Source organism: Carassius gibelio, chromosome A12 (genome assembly GCF_023724105.1).
Source record: "Carassius gibelio isolate Cgi1373 ecotype wild population from Czech Republic chromosome A12, carGib1.2-hapl.c, whole genome shotgun sequence".
Taxonomy (NCBI): domain Eukaryota; kingdom Metazoa; phylum Chordata; class Actinopteri; order Cypriniformes; family Cyprinidae; genus Carassius; species Carassius gibelio.
Genome location: NC_068382.1, coordinates 24,855,753 through 24,863,601, shown reverse-complemented (window position 1 = coordinate 24,863,601; position 7,849 = coordinate 24,855,753).

Below are 7,849 nucleotides of genomic sequence, written 5' to 3'. Positions count from 1 at the left end.
AAATACAGGAACAGATTGGCACTTGATATAATGTAGTTCTGAAATGATTATATTCATATCATAGTAGTATATCACTAACAAAATGTAAATTTGAATCTAAAAATAGATATGCTAAATTATTCTAATTTATCCAAAATGCAAAAAAAAAAAAAAAAAATGCAAAGTGATTTTCCAATTAAAAAACTCTCTAAAATGCAAGATGACTTTAATTTTCATTTTTAAGTTATAATTAAATTGACTGATTTTCTGATTAAAAAAATAATAATTTTACTTTAGAAAAAATAATTATAAAAAAAATAGCCCACATTTTACTATTTTCTGCTAAAATAAATGCAGTGAGCATTTTTTATTATCTAATTCATAAAGACTCTAAAAATGCTAAATTAATTTTACAATTTAAAAATAATTCTTTTTTTTCTGTACAGTTTTCTAATTAAAACAGACTGCAAATTCAAAATGACAAAATCTCTTATAATCTTGAATATGTTCTACAACCGTAACATTTTTTTACTTGACTTTATTAAGAGATCATTTAAGAATTTTTCACCATACAAATGGATGTCAAAAGCGAAAAATGCACCAAAATGCATCATATTTTGTGAGAAAATGTGACATGCTCAAGCAAAACAGTGCTAATTTTGGTCCCAGCGACTCAAGTATTGGATTTCATTCAGCAGATATGATGCATGACGGTGTGATTGCATTAATTTGCTAGTTTATAAAAGCTACACTTGCAATAATAGTGATGTCAGGGTAAAAACTAGCTGGAAAAAGTAGCTTGTTAATGGAAATAACTGTGCTACTGTCATGCAACCGAAAATAGGTGAATTGTTTGTGCACCTACCGGATGGGCATCCGTGCATTGCAGATCAGTTTCGGTTTTAAAGCCCATTAGTTGTTTGCATGTTGCATCATTTCTGCATCTTCCTGCCTGCCCTGAGCGCATGAGTGACGGCCGTCAGACCTGCGAAGACTGCTGTCTGTCTCTCACCATCAGCACAAACTGAACATGGAGGGATGTCCACAGAATGACAGGAAAACACTGAGAGACGGTGTCAGATTTGTTGTGAGAAGGAGGAGAGAAACGCTACAGCTGCCATATTAATGGTCAGTGTCTCCCATGATGCTGAGCGAGTCTGACATCACATCCTGTCACCTACACAGCACATCAGTTCCTGTCAGGTGTTTCATGGCAGATGTCTGCTGAGTGATCATTTTATATTATACTTTTATTTTATGTCGATTTATAAAGAACTACTGCATGAGACGAGTTGAAACAAATCCAGCATTAAGATGAGTAAAGGAAAGCGACATTTCTCCAAATCTGATGAAGAAACAAACTCATCCTAATCTTGGAGTACATTTGAAGTACAACTGTTCGTTTAAGCTTAATCAACGGCATTTGCAGAAAATAATTCTGACAGTAAAAATCTAAAATAGCATTTACTGTGATGCACTTACAAATGCATAAACATAAAAAACACACAAAGAATGAATTGTGCACAATGGATTAGCATCTAAATGACTAAATCTATGCAAATCAGATGAAAACATGCATGCAAAAATTAACTTTCCAGGTAATATCCCCGTCACCGTCCAGTTTCTGAGTGCTGTTATCATGCATACTGTAGCACAAAAGCACTTCAGGTTTGTGTTAGTGTAAATCTCACCCTTCCAGAGCAGAATGACAGGCACTGACTGTAATAATACATTAAATTTGATCAGAGATCCTCTCGAGCCAAACACACCGCTGTTACTGCCGCTCTCAGACAAAACCATCATACTTTCATTGGGTTGTTAATTGATTTTCTTGTCAAGCATTAGAACCATGATGGATGGCTAATTTTCGGCCAGTGCTGAACACACACACACACACACACACACACACACACACACACACAAATATGGGATTTTTCTACTTCCTATACTTCCTAAAAGGGTTTCCAGTGCCTGATGACTGAAAGATGTTAGTATAAAGACAGAAAAGGCTTTTTTGTTTGTTCTCTTTATACAGTATTATACCGTAGCAGCGGCTTTGGTGTCCAATTGTCTATTAGCAACCAAAATGCGAATGATAGAAGAAATAGCAATATCAAACATAATTGACAGGGTTGCACACACGAATATTGGCAGACAAGTTTTATCTTTATGTAATTTAGTAATGTCATCCCTTTGATGCAATTTTGTCATTAGCAGTGAGTTTGGAATTACAGCTTCTGAATATCATTTCATCTAAAACAATAAAAAATATTTAAACATAACAGAATTTATTGCATAATTATATAATTGTATGCCTTTTATATTAATTTAATTAATTTCTTCTGCTCACAAAGGCTGCATTTATTTGATCAAAAATACAGTAAAAACTGTGAAATTGTGAAATATTATTTACATTTCAATCAGCAGTTTTCTGTGTGAATATATATTAAAGTGTAATTTATTTCTGTGATGCTCCGCTGTATTTTCAGCATCATTCGTCCAGTCTTCAGTGTCATCTTCAAAAACCATGAAAATATGATGATTTACTGCTCGAGAAACATTTCTGATTATTATCAATGTAGAAAACTTAAAAAAATATTTTTATTTATTGAATAATTTAAGGATTTCCTTATCATCACCACTGTTATTATTAAAGAACAGCATTTATTTGAAATGGAAACCTTCACTTTTGATCAAATCATCATGTCACTGACAAATAAAATGATACATTTCTTAAAAACAAAACAAAAAAGAAACACACTGGTGTGTTACTGATATTACTCAGTGTTTTTCACATTTATTTTACATTCTTGTTTTGAAAAAGCATTCAGTGTTGCTGATGTTCTGATAAAAACAGGACTCAGAGTGAAGGAGAAAATGATTGATAAGTCCAGGATTGTCCAGGATCTCCGTCTCTGAAGACTCACCGTCTGTTTTGCTGCTCAGTGTCAGAGTCACTTCATCTTATTAGAGAAGATCCCTCAAACCAGAACATACTCTCGTCGAATCACCAGCCTGATTCAGAACATATTGCTTTTTCAATATTCTTTATAAGCCTGTCCAAATCTGACCTGCCAGTGAACTCCTACAAAGGGTTAAACTAATGAAAAGCAGAGAAAGCTTCTCAGAGCTGTAAGACGAAAGCAGATTCTCGTTTCTGTGATGCTACGTCTTTCCCAAGATTTAAAGGAATAAATCAACTAAAAACGATCATTCTGTCATCACTTCATCTCACGATGTTCCAGACTTTTTTATCTCACATTCAGACTTTTTCTACTCGCAAATCTGAGAAAAAAAGATGCACAGAAGATGCATCGTAAGACAAAATCTGAAGTGCAGAATATAAAGTGCAGAATTGTGAAAAACTAATGACAAAATATAAACTTATAAGGAAAAAAGTCAAGGTTGTGAGAAAAAGGTTGCAATTATTTTTTTTATTCTGTGGCGAAAACAAAAAAAGTCAGTGATTTGTGAGATGTAAACTCAGGATTACGAGAAAAAGACTGTAATTGTGAGGTAAACTCTGCATTTTGAGACTTATACTCCAAATTGTGAGACGTAAAGTCTGAATTACAAGACATAAAGTCAGAAATAAGTCAAATTGTGAGTTGAAAGGTCTGAAGTGAGAAACACAAACTCTGAATTGTGTGACGCAAGGCCGAATTGTGACTTTTTAAATATTTTATCCAGTGGGCTTCAACACAAGACTGCATGACTTTCTTTCTCTTTAGAAATAAAACAGATTGTATAATGCTCTTTCCTCGCTGGTGTTCTTCAGGTCTCTTGTGCTGATGGTTTGTCCTTCATACTGCGATCCCAGACTACAGTGTGTCAGACTGCACTGATGTAGTTCATCTGTCCGGGATTCTTGCGCTGACAGATTGATCAGACGCAGACGCAGACGCAGACGCAGACGCAGAGCTCAGGTGTGTTGGGATGCGGCGTCTGGTCACCCTCCTGCGGGACTGACAGGTTTCATTAGCACAGGCCTGGGAGCAGTTATAACCCTGATAAAACCAGATCTCAGCAGAGGAAATTGAATTCTAGAGAAGATCGGACGCCAGACGAGAGGCTTGAAGATATTTCTGCAATCTGTGAAAGAGCAGGACACACTGCAGCGCTGCGGAGCAGAGATAAGGAAATACTGAATATCCAGAAAAACCGCTGACGCTGACAGTCTGTTTTACCACTTTCTGAGTTAACTGAGCAGCAGATCGTCTGCTAAAAACAGATTCCAAATTAATTCACCAAGAACTAATCACTGCTGATTGTGTAGCAGTCGGTTTTACTATATATCGGCACAAAATCTACACGAAACACATTGTACATGTATTTAAGAAACGTGTTTTCTCACACATTTGAGTCCCCCAAGAAACTTTGCATCAACTTGCAAAACATAAAAAAAGAATATATATATATATATATATATATATATATTAGTGCTGTCAAAATTAGCGCGTTAACGCATTCGATTAATTTGAAATATTTAACGCGTTAAAAAAAAATAACGCAATTAACGCGGTTGCAGTTTTTTTTATTTCCAGTTGTGGCCTATGTGTGTTCAACGTGCAAAGAAATATGGATAAGACCAAGGAAGGACTTTTAGACGGAAAGTTTCAGTATAAAACTCTGCCGGATTACTCTTCAATCTGCCACAAGAAACATTTCTCTTCATTCAGTCTGCTACAAGAAACAGCAACATTAAAATCATGAACTCAAATGTCATTGTTTAAAAACTGTAACAGTGCGTAAATCAGACCTTTCTGTAACGCTAACGTTAATAAGCTTAAACGAAAATAATGAAATAATTGTGTAGCGGAGTATTTTTTGTACACAGTGCCGCGAACTGTCAATCACTCCTGTGCGCGTGCATCACTGTCCTCCTCGCAGCTGCAGCAACTTGCGCTCTCTCTCTTCATCAAGCTTTAAAACAAAAAGGGGACAAAAAGATCATATTGTCTTTGTGCATAGGCTATAGATTAATTAGATAATTGAATATCTAAATTTGTGCCTTGCCGTCTACGGGATTTTTTTAGAACTTAGAAAAAAGATGCTGCAGCCAATGAGCAGCCAGCGGGTGCTGCAGGACGACTCAACCTCCGCAGACAGTTTTTAATGTTTATCAGACAATAAATACTCAAGATTTTGCTTTAGTATAACTCACAACGAGTTTCACACACCTTCTCCGGCCACGTTAAGTTGTTGACACTTAACAGTGGGAAAAGCGACAGATGCGCTATTCACTTGTATAACTTAAGGGTGAATGGGTAATGTAGTTTCTGCTCTGGGTGGGATGAATTAGGAAGCTTGCATTGTGAAGGGCGCTCTGAAAATCGGCAGTGCAGGTAAAAGCTTAAAACCTCTATTAAAACAGATGTCCAAATGAGCGTACCGGTACGCTACAAGCACGTTCTGGGCGCACGGAGAGGTGGCGGTACGCTCAAGAGCTATATTTGGAAGTGGCTGTACTGAGTACTGGTGGGTACTGGCCCACTTAAAGCACTGGCAATGACTATACTTTGGCATTTTTTTGCAGTCCACTTAGAATTCAACATGGAAATCATTTTTGTTTTTTATTGGCATTGATTGTTTTGAAATTCAAATTGTACTTACATGCCTGTGTTTTTATTTCTGTAATAAATATGGCTTTCAAGCCAACAGTTAATTTGGAGGATATTGATGGTTTATTGCAGGTATGTTGTTTACATGAGAAAATCTGTGTTACAAGTTAAACAAAAATTCCAATAAACAATCATATTTTGAATTTAAATAGTTTCTTTGTCTTGAGTTTACATTAATTATTTACATTTTACATTTACATATCCAAAAAGTTTCAGTCTTTTAATTGCGATTAATCGCGATTAATCGCGATTAATTTTAAAAAATTGTGCGATTAATTAGTTAATTTTTTTTAATCGATTGACAGCACTAATATATATATATATATATATATATATATATATATATATATATATATATATATGATTATATATGATATATTAGAATTCATATTAATTAATTTCATTTTAATTTAGTAAAAACTTATTTCTGATTTCCTTCCATCTATTTTTGGAGGAAAAATATAATACATATATTTTCTTGACAAATTTTGGAAATTTACTTTACAATGAATAAATAAATGCATTAAGTCTAATAAATTTAAATGCAATTTGGAAACTTAGTTTTTTTCTTAGAAAGTTGTGTTCCCCCGAGAAAAACGTTGTATTCTCTTGGAAAACAGTTAAATTACTAAAATTAATTAATTAATTAAAATACAATAAAATGCATCAACTTTAAATTTATAAATTTTTGATAAATTTGTGAGATTCACCTACCAAAAAAATTAATAAATAAGTAAACAAATAAATAAATAAAATGCATTAAGTCTAATAAGTTTAACTGCAATTTAGTTTTTTCTTGCAGAGTTGTGTTCCCCCGAGGAACTCTGTATTCTCTTGCAAAACATTTAAATTACTAAAATTAAACACTTAATTAATCAATTAATCAATTAATTAATTAAAATACAATAAAATGCATCGACATATTCTTGACAAATTTGTGAGATTCACTTACCAAATAAATAAATAAAACAAATAAAATAAATAAAATGCATTAAGTCTAATAAATTTAACAGGAATTTAGAAACATAGTTTATTCTTGCAAAACATTTAAATTACTAAAATAAATAAATGAATAAATTTAAATGTTCTTGACAAATTTGGGTCAATCCACTCACTTTTTTTGGTAATAATTTAATTAAAGCCTTTATATATATAATACATTACAATAGTATTTTTAATTCATTAATTATGCCTTGTAATACAAATTTTAATGCATTGTATAATCTCATGAATAACGGTAACAGTTATAACTTATTTATTCATTGTTACACCTTTAGAAAGCATAATGCATTAAAGCACACGACAAACAAACCTTCACATTTGTTTTTTTTTTTACTTTTTACATTTGGTTACAAATATTTATGAAAGGATATAATGCATTAAAATGTACATTATGAATACCTTAAAAATGCATTATACACAAAGGCTTTACCACAAAATCCTATGCATTAATCTTGAACGACTTGTGGAAAGTGTGGGAACCCCAAAAGCTCTCGTCATTTATGTGCAACATGCATCAGACGGGTCGTCACCAGTGGACGGAGGGTCAGGGTGACACTACTCTCCTAAACTGTAATTAAATGTTCTTCTTCTATTATGCTGATGATGAAGAGAGCTGTTTGAAAGAGAGAGAGTCTGCAATCACTACAGAGACATTAATCCACTGCTAATTAAGATCACGAGCCATTCATCCTCATTTAGACTACATTTACTGCCAGGAAAATCTGCTAATTACTGCCATTACTCAGGAGTTCAGATCACACATATGAGAGTCCAGCAGCACAATCACTCACATTATGAAACAGCAATTTAACACACGAATGAATCAATGACGTGTGACTGAAAGCATGTCAGGTTTAACTCATCAGTTTCTATCCAATTCAGTGTATTCGGTCAGATACGTTCAGCCTGTATATACAGAAAGCATTGCATTAATGTTGCATCAAATACACAAAAAATAAAACTGCACTCTTTAAAGTTTAAGCAATCGAGTTCTGAGGTTCAGCGCTTTTTCATGCGAGAAACTTTGCTTTTGCTCACAGAACTTTTGAGGTGGGAGGAAAAAATATATTTTAGGATTTTTGTGCAAAGTTTTTCATGGGAATGCAAAAGTTTTGCAAGATTTCAACTCTTTAGACTAAATCTCTTTGGAAGAATTGTAATTTTTTTTTAGTATTATCTTACTACTGACCAACTCTGCATCTATTAGATAAAAAATACAGTAAAATTGTGATATATTATTTCTATTA